The sequence below is a fragment of the Bos mutus genome, chromosome 29 (genome assembly GCF_027580195.1).
Source record: "Bos mutus isolate GX-2022 chromosome 29, NWIPB_WYAK_1.1, whole genome shotgun sequence".
NCBI lineage: Eukaryota > Metazoa > Chordata > Mammalia > Artiodactyla > Bovidae > Bos > Bos mutus.
This window is the reverse complement of record NC_091645.1, coordinates 35,194,658-35,211,274: the sequence shown is the minus strand read 5'-3', so window position 1 is coordinate 35,211,274 and position 16,617 is coordinate 35,194,658.

Sequence of the window (16,617 nt, the reverse complement as noted above, 5' to 3'; positions counted from 1 at the left end):
TATACTCTTCTTAGTGCTGTGTACATATCAACTCCTTTCTCCCCCATGAGAGCGTGAAAAGTGGGTGCTGTTTTCATCTCCGCTGTGCAGATGGAGAAAGTGCAACACAAGGTTTAAGTGACTTGCCCAGGGTCCCCATGCTAGTCAAGCTAAGAACCAAGATTTAGGTCAGCCATTCCTGCTCCTGGTTCTGCTTTTGCCTCTTGAAGAATGGCCACTGTCAGAGCATCAGCTGAGACGTTCCTGTTTCAAATATCACGTGAACTGGCACCTTTAGAAAGTCTTCCCCGATAAGTGAAGAAGAATACTATGTATTTCTGAAAGGAAAGTCTTTTGACACCCTCTGCATTGAAAGGCCACTGTTTATTGGGCATCTGTGATTGTTGCAGCCTGGGTTCCGAAAATGAATCTAGCCACAGATTCAGTTGTTCACTTGATTTCTCATGGTTTGATTGTTGGTTGTCAATGCTGACCATGAATGGATGCTCCCAGCTAGCAGAGCCGTTCTCTCTCCTCCTCTGGGTGTGCACCAATGACCAGGTGTTGGTAAGCACACTGTCCACTGATGCTCTAAATCACAATGACAGAGAGAAGCCTCTGGAGGACTGTGTGGCCTTGAGTGAGATCTTGGGGGAAAGGTGAACAGAAGCACTAGGCTTCTTCTGTCAATCTTTGCATCTGGTTCCCACAGGGGTGCATGGAGACACCTGAAGTCCATGAATAGACTGAAATGTATGGACCTTTATGAAAAGGTCAGTGTCTGCATGTTTTCCTGGGAAGGAGTAAGGAGAGGACATACACATTTCATCAGGTTCTCAGAACCATTGCTATTTCGAACAAAGAAACCGGAGTTTCAAGCCTGGGTTACTCCTTTCTGTGAGGCCTCATGTGACTCATTTGCCAGCTGGGGTCTCAGTTTCCTCGCATGGAAAGAGAACCCTAGTACTTCATAATGCCCACAGTCACAGGTAGTAACTGTCCGTAGAGGAATGTTGTCTCCAGGACACCTGATCTGGGCAGGATGGAGGTCCTTCCTCTCTGGGAATCCAAGACTGAAGGGTGTGCAAGGGTGAGACTGGCAGTAGCCATGTGTGAGTGTGTTAGGTGTGGCTCATCCAGAGTTGAACTTCAGAAAGGATCTGAGTGTGAGTACATGTGGAGGTGAGCTAAGGGTGCAGGTGGGTGAGTGAACAGAGAGGGACCGAAGCCTACATGGCCTGTGGTAGTGAGAGTTTTTGTCAGCGAGCAGCTTGGAGTCAGTTCCAAAGTTTAGCACATGTTCCTGGGTTGTCAGCCCTGAGGGCCAAGCATGCAGCTAGGGGAAGCTCGGGGGCAGAGACACAGGTCTGCATGAAGGGGCCACCTGCGTGGACTAGCTTGTAAGTGCCAGGAGCAAGCCTGGTGGGCATTGGAGGGGAGTGGCCACAGCAAACTGAGCTAGAGACAGTCACTTGCATTATCCATAGTGTATCCAAAGTCAGTTGTTCCCAAACTTTCCTGTTAGAATCACCTGGAAGACTAGAGAAAATGATCAGTTTTTAGGACCCGTATTGGGAGATTTTAATTCGGTGTGTCTAGGGCAAGATCTGATAATGGACATTTTCCAAAGGATCTCTAGATAATTCCAATGATCAGTCAGTTTGGGAAATATGTCATTTAACCCATTTGGGGACTTCCCTGGTGGTCCAGTGGCTAAGACTTCATGGTTCCAATTCAGGGGGACTGGGATCCACCCCTGGTCAGTGAACTATATCCTGCATGCCCCAACTAAGACCTGCTGCAGCCTAAATAAATGAGTTAAATATTTTTTCAAAATAATACAATAAAATAGAAGGTTCTTTCTCTCTTTAAAAGAAATTAAAAAATTAAAATCCCATTTAATTTAGCTCAGGCTATCCTGTCCCGTTGGAATTTTCTTCCCACCCACAGTTTGGTCCATGTCAACACTCAAATGCCTCCTCTCTGTGCACCTTCCAGGCCTTCCTCAGCCAGAAAGAAGTCTTTCCTTCCCTGTTTCCATCTAGAGTTCTTGCTTCTGTAAACCAGGGATTACATCATATTCCAATGACTTGCTTCAAATCTGTATTTTCTGCTCGAAGGTGAACTCTTCAAGTGAAGGATGTTGCTTTATCACTGTTTCTGCCAAAGAGTTCGGTGAGTGTGTGTCATGTCGAAAAAGGCCAGATGTACCAATGAAGAAATAATGGAAATGGGCGGAGGCAGACTCCTGGCTTCCAGAACACTGGGCTGGAACCAGTGGACAGATCCAGGGGAGGTATCTGGACCTTGCCCTTCCTCCCTGTCAAGTCTTAGCTGTTGCAAAACATGGAAACACGAAAATTAAAAAACATTGCTTCTAGGATTGTTTTAGAATTTAGAAATCCCATTGGATTTAGAAATCCCTTTGGTCCAAAGAAAACAGGATTTGACATGAGTTTGGTTCCGTTCAGCATAACTTACTCTGTTCCCCTCGCTTTTACCTCTTTTCTCTTATTTCTGCAGTACCTTCATTGTTTCCCCGAGCAGTTAATTCCTGCTGAAGTGTTAATAATCGATTTCAGTTTCTGGGGTATTTTTATTTTAATGTGAATTCCCAGAGACCGACAGTTCTTTTAGACTCTATGTTGCTAATGGCGGAATGTAAGATCTTTACAACAGGCTGTGAGTGAAGGTATTTTTGGAAGCCTTTGTGTTCATCCTTGTGTTCCTGAAAACTCGTTCAAACTCAGACACAGCAAGCGCTCATCCTGCATTGGAGTATTCTAAGCATTCTATTAAGTGCTTTTGCATTCCATGTATTACCCAATTGAATCTTCACAGCAACTCAGAGGTAGGAATTTTATTCTATACTTACACATAAGGAAACGGGGATCAGAGCGATCACATGAGTTGCCTGTGATCACACAGCACATAAGTAAGCGACGGGCTGGAATTTAAATGCAGGTCTGTTTGACTTCGTGCTCATGGCTCCTTTTCCATTAATTGGGCTTATAAGTGGTTTCAGCTCCAAAGTGGACCCTGACACAGAAGGAAAAGCCAGGACTCTGTGGAGCAAGGCCTTCATTCTCCAAAGGACAAGGATATTGGGTCCATACGTCCCCCAAATTTTAGCCCCAGTGATGCATGAGTCTCCTGCTCCCAAGGAGAAATTAACTTCAGGGTTGTGATCCAGGAGCACATCCCTGGCTGGGAAATCAGGGATCTTGGTGCCAGGTGGCTTGACTTCCATGACTGTACGCTTTCTCGGTTGTTGAATTAGAGGCTTGTGTGACACAACTGCCAAGGTTCCCCTCAGCTCGAATAGAAAATGAATATTCTTGTTTTGGAATGTGGAGTTCCTTTATATCCAAGGTCAAGGCCTCTGTTGAGTCTTTGCATGCATGCTAAGTCACTTCAGTCATGTCTGACTCTTTGCATCCCTATGGACTGTAGCCCACCAGGCTTCTCCATCCATGCGATTCTCCAGGCAAGAATACTGGAGTGGGTTGCCACGGGGGTCTTTCTGATGCAGGGATCAAACCTGTGTCTCTTACGTCTCCTGCATTGGCAGGTGGGTTCTTTACCACTAGTGCCACCTGTTGAGGCCCCCTTAGAAGATGATGAAGAATCAGAAGTGTTGGGACCTCAAATCTCTGGTTTAAAAATCAACCTTTGGGAGGTAGGAGCCTCAATTGTCATTTTACGACATATGAGGGAGATGAGTTAGCAGGTCTTAGAGCCCCCGTATGAACAAGTGTCCCCAGAATATACTTTAGAGGTCTAGCTGCCCACTCATGACAAATCCATGCCGATTAACCTAGTGGTTGCTTGCTCAGTGTTTGGAATGGGTCTTAAGCTGCCTTGGTTAATTGCTAAATAATTCATGACACTCTGGTCCTGCTATTGTTGCCTCAAACAGCTCTTGATTCTGCCCTTTGCTGCCACCCCCACCCCTCCCCTTGAGCTCCTGTATGAATTACAATTTGAGGGGGAAGACATGTGAGGATGACAGTCCCCAGGGAACCCGGACAAACACAGTCATGGTTTCTATGGCACCCTCGAGACCCCAAACTGCCGAACCTCCCACATCTCTTATCCTAACATTTAGAGCTGCCTTGTAGTTCACCCGAGGACATGTTCCAGGAAAATCATAGAATATTTATTAGCGTTATTACATTTTCTCCTGCACCTTTCATCCCAGAGGATACCAAAATGCTTTGCTAACAAAATACCCAGGGAGATTTTTCCTATTTCTCAAATCAAGCTGTGGTTTCTTATTTTTTCCTCTCACACACCTCTCATGTTTGCCTTCTCTCCATCCATTTCTACCTGAATTTTAATGACCCTTCACTGCCTAACACATAACAATCTAATGTCTTACTCTGGTTCTGTTCATTTCCTATGGTGTCGGAGACAAATCACCATAAACGTGATTGTGTATAATACACATTTGTTCTCTTAAGATTCTGGATTCAGAAATCTGGAATGCAGTTCACTGGGCCAAAACTAAGGTGCTGGCAGGCTGTGCTCCCTCCTAAGCTCCAAAGGAGATAGTCGTCTGCCTTCTCCACTCTTAAGGCTTGTGCTCCTTGCATTCCTTGGCTCATGGCCTCTTCACTATCTTCAAGGTCAGCAGCAGAGCATCTCTGGCCCTCTCTCTGGTCCATCTTCACATTCTTTCTCTTCTACACTGAAACCTCCCTCAGCCTTCCTCTTTTAAGGACACTTGTGAACACATTTCAGGTCCACTTGTTTAACCCAAGATAATTTTATCACAGCTGCAAGGTCACATTTGCCAATAAAGTAACGGGGTTCAGGGATGAGAGTTTCCGTGTCTTTGGGACCATCTCCCAGCCTGCTGCACCTGTCAGTGAAGGTTCTTTGCACCTGACCAGTGTCACCATTGATTTCCCACCACTCCCCCCACAGACCATACACCTCAGCCTACTGGACTGCCCAGCTCTGTTAAAGAATTTGCATATTTCTCCTTTGGTGTCTTTGAAAGTATTAGTCGCTCAGTTGTGTCTGACTCAGTGCAACCCCATGGACTGTAGCCCACCAGAATCCTTTGTCCATGGGCTTCTCCAGGCAAGAATACTAGAGTGGGTAGCCAATCCCTTCTCCAGGGGATCTTCCTGACCTAGGGACTGAACTTGGATCTCTTGCATTGCAGGTGGATTCTTTACTGTCTGAGCCACCAGGGAATGCCTAAGCAATCAAGGAACTTAAGACTTTGAGGAGACTTTGGACAAGCATGATTTCTGCTAAGTGAAAGAGAAGATATGGGTGTTGTAGGAGCACCCACCAGAGTGGAATTAATTCAGCAATTACAGCTTCTACGAAAAGGACAATCAGAACATTATTACTCATAACAAAGATCCACCTTCATTTGCATAGTGCCTTTTATGAGGTGTGACCATAATGTCATAGATTGATTTTTTTTAAAAAACAAACATAACAAATTATATTACAGGGAATCTCAGTGTTGGAAAGGATATTAAAGGCCATATTGTTCAACTCTCTTTCCAATGCAGCTGTTTCATCTACAACATGCCTGATATGTGTTTGAACATTCTGCAAAGAGTATTGTATTTCAAAAAAAGTCACCTTGAATATATATGTATGTTGCTGCTGCTTCTAAGTCGCTTCATTTGTGTCTGACTCTGTGTGACCCCAGAGATGGCAGCCCAACAGGCTCCCCTGTCCCTGGGATTCTCCAGGCAAGAACACTGGAGTGGGTTGCCATTTCCTTCTCCAATGCATGAAAGTGAAAAGTGAAAGTGAAGTCGCTCAGTAGTGTCCAACTCCTAGCGACCCCATGGACTGCAGCCCACCAGGCTCCTCTGTCCATGGGATTTTCCAGGCAAGAGTACTGGAGTGGGGTGCCATCGCCTTCTCCGATATGTACGTTAGAGAATGTAAAGGCAGGTTGGTGCCATATACATTTATCTGTCAATATATAAAATTTGTATATATATGAGAATGTAAGATGCTTTTTCTAAGATTCCATCATTTTCTGAATACAAAGGCCAGGTTAATTGTTTCTGATAAATGAGTCTTTATTTTTCTGGCCAAAAAGATGTGCATGGGTTTTCCTTTTTTTTTTGAAATAAATACAAGCATCTGCTTCTGTGCACAGGCACCTTACCCTCTCCTGACACTTTGTCTGACTTTTCAGTTATGTGGACTGGTCTCACAGATCCAAGACAGGGTGTCCTGGGACTTTGGTTTTTGCAACCAGAACCTGTATCAGGCAGCTTCATGGGGAAGCCTATTTTAATACAAGGCTGCGTCTTATGATTTTCAGATGCTCTGATGGCTGTGAGAGCTCACCTGAGGTTTAATCCCCTGCATGACTCGTATCCCTGCAGTAGGTGGCTTGCTGCAGGGTTGTGCCCTGTCCCCCGCCTGCATGTAGTGCGCTGAGCCCCCATCACCCATCATCTCATTAAGTGAATCTGCTCTGACCTCATGGGTGAAAGGGAGACGCTATCACAGTCAGAGGGCCAGGGTCACTATAAGTGTAGGGAACAAGAGATTTATTTTGGCCATCAGATCTTACACAATTGGAAAGGAACTTGCAAAGAAAAGGTCAGAAAGGAAACTAGAGGAAGAGAAAATGAGCCAGCAACCAACCAGACAAGCTGAGAACACATCCAGCCTGGGAACACAAGGGCGGGCTGGGGGACACTTTGCTCTACGAGGCTGCCCCTCTGGGTCCTCAGCAAGTGTCTGGTACTGAGCCCGAGTCTGTGGCTGGTGGACAGCGTCGGCAGTGGAGAAGGAGGGTTGGATGAGGAGTGGATGGAGCTACGAGACCTGTTGGGCGACTCATCACCACATCTGATTAGGGCGACCTTCAGAGTCTGTTAGCTACGGTATGACCTGCCTTCCAGATTTTGGGCAAATTCCTGTTTTGGCCATTTCCAACTTGGAAATATAGAGAGAAGAGATTCTGGGGTGTTTCGGTTTAAGCCAGCTGACACAGCAGTGTCCATCAGAGTCATTGCATTATGCTTGTCTCCTGCCACCTGCACTTACCGGCACGCATCCTTCCTTTCTTGTGACGGAGTCTACCAATAAAAAACTGGCATAAATAATAATTAATTATTACTGGTATTCAGTTCAGTTAAGTTGCTCAGTCGTGTCCGACTCTTTGCAACCCCATGAATTGCAGCACGCCAGGCCTCCCTGTCCATCACCAACTCCCAGAACTCACTCAGACTCACGTCCACTAAGTCAGTGATGCCATCCAGCCATCTCATCCTCTGTCGTCCCCTTTTTTTCCTGCCCCCAATCCCTCCCAGCATCAGAGTCTTTTCCAATGAGTCAACTCTTCGCATGAGGTGGCCAAAGTACTGGAGTTTCAGCTTCAACATCAGTCCTTCCAAAGAAATCCCAGGGCTGATCTCCTTCAGAATGGACTGATTGGATCTCCTTGCAGTCCAAGGGACTCTCAAGAGTCTTCTCTAACACCACAGTTCAAAAGCATCAATTCTTCGGCACTCAGCTTTCTTCACAGTCCAACTCTCACATCCATACATGACCACAGGAAAAACCATAGCCTTGACTAGACGGACCTTTGTTGGCAAAGTAATGTCTCTGCTTTTGAATATGCTATCTAGGTTGGTATTATTGAGGTAAAATAGGCCCAGTTCTCATGAGTGATTCAACATGCTTTGAAATGTATATACACCTATGTAATCATCACCCCAGTGAAACCCTGTAAGCTTGTAAACCAGGTTTTGTGATTTCCTTGGTGGCTCAGAAGGTAAAGAATCTACCTGCAATGCAGGAGACACAGCTTCAATCCATGGGTTGGAAAAGTCCCCTGGAGAAGGGAATGGCTGCCCACTTCAGTATTCTTGCCTGGAGAATCCCATGGGCAGAGGAACCTAGCAGCCTACAGTCCATGGGGTTGAAAAGAGTTGGACACGACTGAGCTACTGACACTTTCACTTAACATTGTAAAGGCTAATCTAGCCCCTCTTTTCTTCATATACATTTTCTAATCAACTTGTTAATGTCTATAAAATGTCTGTTTGAAATTTTTATTGCGATTTCATTGACTCTATAGAAAATTTGGGGAGAATTGGCACTAACAATATTGACTCTTTGTATAATACACAAACAGCGTATATTTCTTCATTTATTTATATCTCTTTACTCTCTCAGCAATATTTTGTAGTTTTCAATGTAGATCTTCAGCACATCCTTTGCTAATTTATTCTTAAGTGTTGTACATCTCATAATGTTTTTGCAAATGATATTTTAAAACTTCATTATCCAAATGCTGTATACTGACACTGTGAACTTTGTATCCTGTGCCTTTTATTCACTTCTAAATTTTAATACCTTTTTCTTTAGGTGGCTTCTTTAGGATTTTTGACATAAACTCTCATAATATGAATTTCTTTCAATTTTTTTTTTTGCTTTTTGTTTACTTTTCATTTCTCCTTGTCTTCTAGCTAGAACATCTAGTACAATAATGAATAGCAAGTTGAAAGAAACATTCTTACTCTTTTCCTGAAATACAGGGAAAAGAGTTCAGTATTTCACCATTAAGTGTGTTGTTAATCATAGGATTTTTTGTAGATGTGTTTATCAGATTAAGAAGTTCCCTTCTATTCCTACTTTGCTTAGTTTAAACCATGAATGGGTTTTGAGTTTTGACAAATGAATTTTAAATTTAAATGACTATGTATTGATATAATATATAATTTTTTCCTTTGCTTCATTAATATGAAATACATTGATTGGTTTTTGAATGTTAAAACTACTTGTTTCCCTGGTATAATGGTATATATGACCCTACTTGGTCATAATTTGAAATTCTTGTGTATTGATGGGTTTGATTTGCTAATATTTTGGGAAGGATTTTTGTGTCTATGTTCAGGGGGGCTATTTGACCACAATTTTTCCTTACTTGAAATGTTTTTGGCCAGTTTTGAAGTCAGGATTTTGCTGGCTTTGTGAACCAAATATAACATGGTCCTTTTTTTCATTTTCTGAGGGAGTTTGTGAATGATTTCATTATTTCCTAAGTATGTCATATAATTACTGGCAAACAATCCGGACTGTAAATTTTTGTTTTGGTCATGAGTTTCACATTAAAAAAGCTAGATACGGGCTATTTTTATTTTCTATGCTTTATGTCAGTTTTCCAAGATTGTGTTTTCAAGGAATTTGTTCAGTTCATCGAAGTTGTTAAATTTCTCGGCATAAGTTGTTACAGTGTTCCTTATTTTCCTGTTTATAGGTCTGAGCAAATGTAGTAGTAATCCTCTTTCTGTTTCTGATAGTGACAATTAAACTATTCTCTATTTTTTTTGTATTGATCTTGTTCAGGTTTTCTCAATTTTATCAATCTTTCTAGGTATCTTTTTCTGTTTCTTCCGTTAATACTTATTTTGGGTTTAACATTCTCTTTTTTTCTAGCTTCTTATAATGGAAACTGAGATCACTTGTTTTAAAATTTATTTTGCATTTAATATAAGAATTTAAAGTAACAATTTCACTCCTAGCACTGTTTTAGAGGTGTCACATAAATGTTGATATGTTGTGTTTCTACTGTCATTCAATTCAAAGTATTTTCTAACTTCTCTTATGATTTGTACTTTGATCTATGGATTATTTAGAAGCATATCGCTTCATTTCCAAATATTGGATGATTTCTACATGTTTTGTTTTTATTAGTTTCTTATTTAGTTCTTTGTCAGAGAACCTATGTGTGAGATTTCAACCTTCTGAAATGTATTGAAACTTATTTTATGGTCCAATATGTAGTCTATATTGACACATATGTACATATATGCATATGTAAACATACATGTACACTTAGTATACAGTTTTAGAGTTGTATTGTTCTAAAAATCTTAATTAGATTAGGGCAGTTTATAGTGTTGTACAAATCGCTGTACTTCCTTATTGATTTCCCCTCCTAGTTTTTCTAACAATTTCAGATTGAGAGGTTTTAAAATCTCTATGTATTTTTCTACTTCTCCCTTTATTTCTGTCATTTCCTGCTTTGTGTATTTTGACGCTCTATTGTTACAAGCACTGACAGAATTGTTCTATCTTCCGCAAGAATTGATCTCTTTTATCATTGTGATAGTTCTCTCTTTGTCTCTGGTAATATTCCTTGTCAAAATATCTGTTTGCCTGTTATCAGAATAGCTATGCAAGGCCTCTTATGCTTACTCCTTATATGATTTATCTTATACCATTCTGACTCTTTCAGTGCATCAGGGCCTTTATATTTAAGTAGCATCTCTTATAGACAAAATATTATTGAGTCTTGTTTTTCACCCAGCCTGAAAATCTCTTCCCTTAATTGGAGTGTGTGACCATCTTGCTTTTAGTGCAATTATTGCTGATTTTGGACTTAATCTACCATCTTGCCATTTATTTTCTGCATTTCACCTCTCTATTTTGTTTCTCCGTGTTTCCTTCCCTGTCTTCTTTCAATTTGTCCGATGTTTTCGAATTCAATGTCATTCATTCTGTTGGCTTTTTAGCCATGCCTCCTTGTATATTTTCAGAGTTGTTCTAGGAGTGAACTTCTCAGTCTTCTTAAAGTTAATATTGCACCTCATTACATGTCTTATAAGGGTTCTGTTTACCTTCATCTTTCCTGCTATTGTTTTCACTTATTTTACTTTTAAATGTGTTAAAACAAGAAAATAATTGTTTTATTTTTGCTTTGAAAAGTCAAAGCCAGGGCTTCCCTTGTGGCTCAGTGGTAAAGAATCTGCCTGCCAATGCAGAAGACACAGGTTCCATCCCTGGATCAGGAAGATCCCACATGTCATGGAGCACCCAAGCCTGTGTGCCACAGCTACTGAGCCTGGGCTCTAGAGCCCAGGAACTGCAACTGCTGAGCCCATGTGCACAACTACAGAAGCCCACACACCCTAGAGCCCATGCTCCACAAGAGAAGCCACCGCAGCAGGAAGCCTGAGCACCGCAGGAAGAGTAGCCCCGCGTGCAGCAACTAGAGAAACCCTGCCCGCAGCAACAAAGACTCTGCACAGCCAAAAACTAAATAAAAAAAGTTTTTAAAAAAGTCAAGGCTATTTATAAACACATTAAGAGAAGGAAACATAATGTTATTTCTATTGATCTGGATATGTATCTATTCCTAGGCTCTTCATTCCTTCTTGTACATCAGAAGTTCCATTCTTCAGTCTGAAGATCTTTGATAGCATCTTGTAGTGAAGTCTGCTGAACATGAATTCTTTTAGTTTCTACTCACCTAAAAATATGTTTCTTTCACTTTTATTTTAAAGGTTATTTTTCTAAATATAAAAATAATTTTTTATATTTAGAAATTATTATTATTTCTAAATTCCAAAATTACTATTTTTGGAGTTTGGTTTTGCTTTCTTTTTCATTAAGTACTTTATAGAACTTGCTCTTTTGTGTTCTGGTTTTCAGTGTTTGTGATGAGAAATCAGTCACTTGCATCACTGTTCTTCTGTCTATAATGTATTTTTCACTGGCTTTTAAAACATTTTCTATTTATATTTGAACTTCAGCAATTTAAATATGATGTACTTATGTTTTTGGTATTGTTTTTAAATTTTACATGTGTTCACTGGCCTTGGGTTTGAAGGACAGAATTCTTGGTTTATTTGGGAAGTTTTGGTAATTATTTCTTTAATATTTTTATTCTCCATGTTTTTCTTCTTCTGGAAATAAACTGTGTGTGTATTACAACACTTGTGACCATTTCGCAGAATATGGATTGTATATTATTTTTTAAAAAGTCCTTTTCTCTGTGGTCTTCAGTTTGGATCTGCAGCATGTTAGTCTCTCAGTCTTGTCCGACACTTTGCGACCTCGTGTACCGAAGCCTGCCAGGCTCCTCTGTCTATGGAATTCTCCAGGCAAGAGTACTGGAGTGGGTAGTCACTCCCTTCTCCAGAGGATCTTTCCAACCCAGGGACTGAACGCAGGTCTCCCACATCACAGGCACACTCTTTACTACCTGAGTCATAAATACGATTCTGTCAAAGCTCACTGACCCTTTCGTATGAAATCTCTAATCCGTTCTTAAGTCCCTTCAATATATGTCTCTTCAGATATTGCAGTCAAGTGTTAGAATTTCCATGTAGTTCTTTTAAATCTCTCTTTAAACTTTTCTATATTTACTTTGGTTGTATGTATATTATCTCTGAACATATTTATTAATAGCCATTTTAAAGTCCCTGTCTACAAATTCTAACATGTGGGTCATCTTAGGGTCTGTTTCTATTGACTATTACTGTAGCATTCTGGGTTTCTCTGTCCTTCACTATCTGTTTGAGTTTGCTCAAACTCATGTCCATTGAGTTGGTGATGCCATCCAACCATCGCATCCTCTGTTGCTCACTTCTTCTCCTGCACTCAATCTTTACCAGCATCAGGGTTTTTGCCAATAAGTTGGCTCTTCACATCAGGTGGCCAAATTATTGGAGCTTCAGCTTCAGCATCAGTCCTTCAAATGAATATTTATTTAGGGTTTATTCGCTTTAGGATTGACTGGTTTGATTTCCTTGCTGTCCAAAAGACTCTTAAGAGTCTTCTCCAGCACCACAGCTCAAAAGCATTGATTCTAGTTTCTTATTGTTTGCTGGACTTTATTGGTGACACATTGTAAGGAGTCTGGATTTTGCTCAACTTTTAAAAACAAAGTTGAATTTTATTCTAGTAAGTAGTTAAATTATTGGTGAGTCTTTTGGTCCTGCTAGGATTATTTTTCTTTTCTTTATTCAGGTGGATCCAATTCAGTTTTGTCTTTAGTTCTAGGGTGTGTCTCCTATTTTAGAGCATGGCTTTTACTCTTAAGGTATGATGTTTCTGATGTCTCAGTGGAACACCTAAGTTTCTCAGTGAGGTATCTTTACTATCTCTTAGAATTGTGTGACTCTTGTATCTCCACTCACCTTCATCTGCCAGAGCACCCACTCTCTGCTAGGTCTTGTGGATGACCCCTTTTGAGGTCACCCTTCTGTGTATCTCCCTTCTCTCCTTTATCTTGCCCTGTAAATTTGAGGAGCACCACTTTTCCTGAACACCAATCTCTGTTTTCAGAGAGCTCTGCTTGAACTCCATTTCCCTGTGCTGTTGTCTGAAAAGCATTCCTCACCAGAGAGTATATGCAAATGAGAAGCTCACCGCACATGTCTTCCTTCGCTCTAGGATCATGGTTCTGTGCTTCCTGCTGTCCAATGCCTATAAAGAGTTTCCTTGTACATTTTACTCAGCTGTATAGTTGTGTACAATGGGAAGCTAAAACTGAAATTCTCAAAACCGGTTCAAATTCTTGTGGATATTCATATAGCTTTTCTTTCTTTTTCTCTTTCTTTTTTTTTTTTTTTTCAGTGTTACAGCTCTATTTTATTTAGAACCATCTCATTCTCTTTCTCCACTCTTCCTTCCTTCCTCCCCCCCTTTCTTTCTTTCTTTTCATCCTCCCTTCTTCTGCCACTAAGATGATAATATCAGCCACTGTCAGAAGTTACTTACTTTTCCATTGCTTGAAATGCTTTCAGCAAATACATCCTCTGAATGTTGATAACATTCATTATTTTCCTGGATGTCTCTACACATGAGAGGTGGTGACCATTTTCAATGGAAACTTCTTGTTAAGCAGACAGTATGCAATGGAGCTGTGTAGTAAGTTTCTCTGAAGTCATTTGTTTGAGGAGCTAAAGTTTCTAGTTGCCCATTGACTGAATCACAGGGACAGATAAGGTGGACTAAAGACATAATAGATGTTGGAAGATAAATTACCACCCTAATGAGTCCCTGAATAATTTAATATTTAAAAAAACTTTAAAACTCACCTCTAAAGACAGAGAGGTTAGGGTTGTTACTTTGATTTTCAGCAACTACAAGGGGATCTGATTGGATAATTAGGGTAGAAAATTCCATTCTCTTTTAGATAGCAGTCCATGAGGTGGCCAGTGAGATGCAGTAGATCTCACAGATTCTATATATATTTTAACCCATTTGCCCCTAGATTTGGGCCATTTATATTTAAATTGCCTCTAGGTTCTTCTAAAGTTTTTGGTTTAACCTATTATAGGTGCTAAGTCCCTTTTTTGGCATAGGTCACCAATGGACAAACGCAACAATTATAATAGTATCTGCTTATTAGAGAAGAAAATTTTATGTTCAGAAATCTGGGGTATTATAGGCCAAATTCTGAAACTAGATTGTACTTTTGGTTCAGCTATATAAACCTCATGTGAAAAAAAAATACTGAAAGCACTTCATCTGTTTCTCTGTTATGTTTCATCACATTTCATCTTGTATTGTGTTTTAATGTAACAGACCTTACTTATCTGTTTGTTTTTCATCTCTTTTCCACATTATTATCTAAGGTCCATTAGAACAGAATACTTGTGGGTTTTATCCATTGCTCTCTTTTCAGAGTTTAAAATAGCAAACAGTAGATTCTTGGTAAACATTTTTTTTCCCATGTATATTTCGTCTTGTCTTTCTAGAATACAAATCCTTACCCATCTCCAACATTTGTTTGCTTGTGGAACAATTAATAAGGATTTAAGGATTTGATAAATGAATAAAATCTCTGAAGATTTCAGTTAATGTCATTAAATATTCAGGTTGAAAGAGGGCTTGAATACCTAGCAGTGAAAAAGAGGCCAAATCCAGAGCCTGGAAGAGAAGGAGACATGCTTGATTTTTGTGAAGATGTCTTCCTGCCTTTGGCCAGCAGCTACAAAATCTCATTTGGTACTTTCTACAGAGACACTGATTTCAGATGGAGTTGTGTTGAATTATGGAGGTCAGGGCTTGGAAGTAGGATAGCATAGTCTTTTCTTGGCTGTTTTGCTGTCTTTGCACAGAATGACCTTGAAGAATCATAGCCTCTTTGTGCTGCTCTGTCCCTATGGAGATGAGAGCTTTCTTCCCCCTTCCCGCTTAAGTGTTTTTAGCCTCAAGAATTTGCCAGAATGCTTAGATACCAAGGTGACAGACGTCAGAGACAATGTGACAGCAAAATAAATTGTTGGAAAGACATAGAGAAATGGAGTGCACTCCTAGAGAGATGTGGAGCACGGAGTCTGGAATAATTTAGTGAAAATTTTGGAGATCTTTTTATGAATTTGATAGGTAGACAGTTTGGTCCTGATTCAGTCTGGAGTGTAGCCAGCACCAAGGGAATGAGGTAGTTCTAGTGAGCAGTGATCTGTATAGTCCCATGGGGGTCTTGGAGCTTGAATGGTAGGAAGTGAAGCCAGAACGAATTAGAGCTGAAGGTGCTACCTGTCTCCCCTATCACAACTGGCCTGCTGGGGTGATTGCTGCTCCAGCTCTGAGGAACTCCTCTAAAGATCCCATGTATTTCAAGGTCCCACAAGTCACGAGTTGCTCTTCCAGCTCAACCTTCCACTGTTACATGTTTGTTATAATGGGAAGTAATACTGTGGATAAACAGGAGACAGAGCCTTTTATTTACCTGGTGTTTGGCTTGTTTGTTACTTGGGTGTAAGAGACAGCTGGGAACTACCAGGTAGAGCTAATGATGAGGATGGGGAAGTGCGTGGGGAAGAGATGGGGGAGAGTAAAATCCATCTTTATTTTGCTGGTGTCTTCATTTGCAGCCACATCACGAGAGAGGTACTGAGAGCAACTGAAGTTGCCATAACAACTAATAAACTATAATTAGTCAAAGGAACAGGTAGAGTCAAGATTACCAGAAAGAAAAAAAGAAGAGAAGAAAGAGAGGGAGAGAAAGGAAGGATGGGGAAAAGAGAGAGAGAGAGAGAGGGAGGGAGGAAGGAAGGAATGTAAGAAAAGAAAGTAAGTTTTCAGTGCACATTGATGTGGATATAAAAGTGTGTTTTAGAGCATAGTGAAGAATAGCATAGGATAATGAATGAAAACATGAAAGAGGAGAAGGAGAAAATGATAATATTTTGTAAAGGGTATGTATTTAAAAAATTTGAAAAAGGAGAGAAAGTTCTAAAAGTGACAGTTGATTTGAGATAGTAAATCAGAGGATCTCTCTCTCTCTCTCTCACACACACACGCACACACAAACACACATGCATACCCGCCAGGGGAGAAGCAGTTTGGGATCATCATGCAAGGGCAGATTGACTTAGGTGATTCTCATGTCGTGATTTCCAAGCGTGCCTTTCCATAACTGAACAGATGCATCGCATGTGCAGCTGCTTTGTGCCCCCATGGGTCAGTACCTTTTCATGACTGCCCCTCCACATCACAGACCACAGTCTCTATCACTTCCACTGCCCTCCGTCCCAGCTTCCTGCAGAATGGTGCCAGTGACGAGTGACAGGAAGGATACTTGAATGGGAGGCAGCAGGCATGCCCGGTCATCTCCTTCAAAGCCTGGGATGCCAGGTCTCATTAGGTTATGCTGTCACTTCAGTCGTGTCCGACTCTTTGCAACCCTATAGACTGTAGCCCTCCAGGCTCCTCTGTCCGTGGAATTTTCCAGGCAAGAATACTGGAGTGGGTTGCCACTCCTTCCTCCAGGGGGTCTTCCTGATCCAGGGATTGAACCTGCGGATCTTACCTCTCCTGCATTGGCAGGTGGGCTCTTTATACCACCTGGGAAGCCCTCATGAGGTTAATGGGTTTATTCATTCAAAAGACACTTTT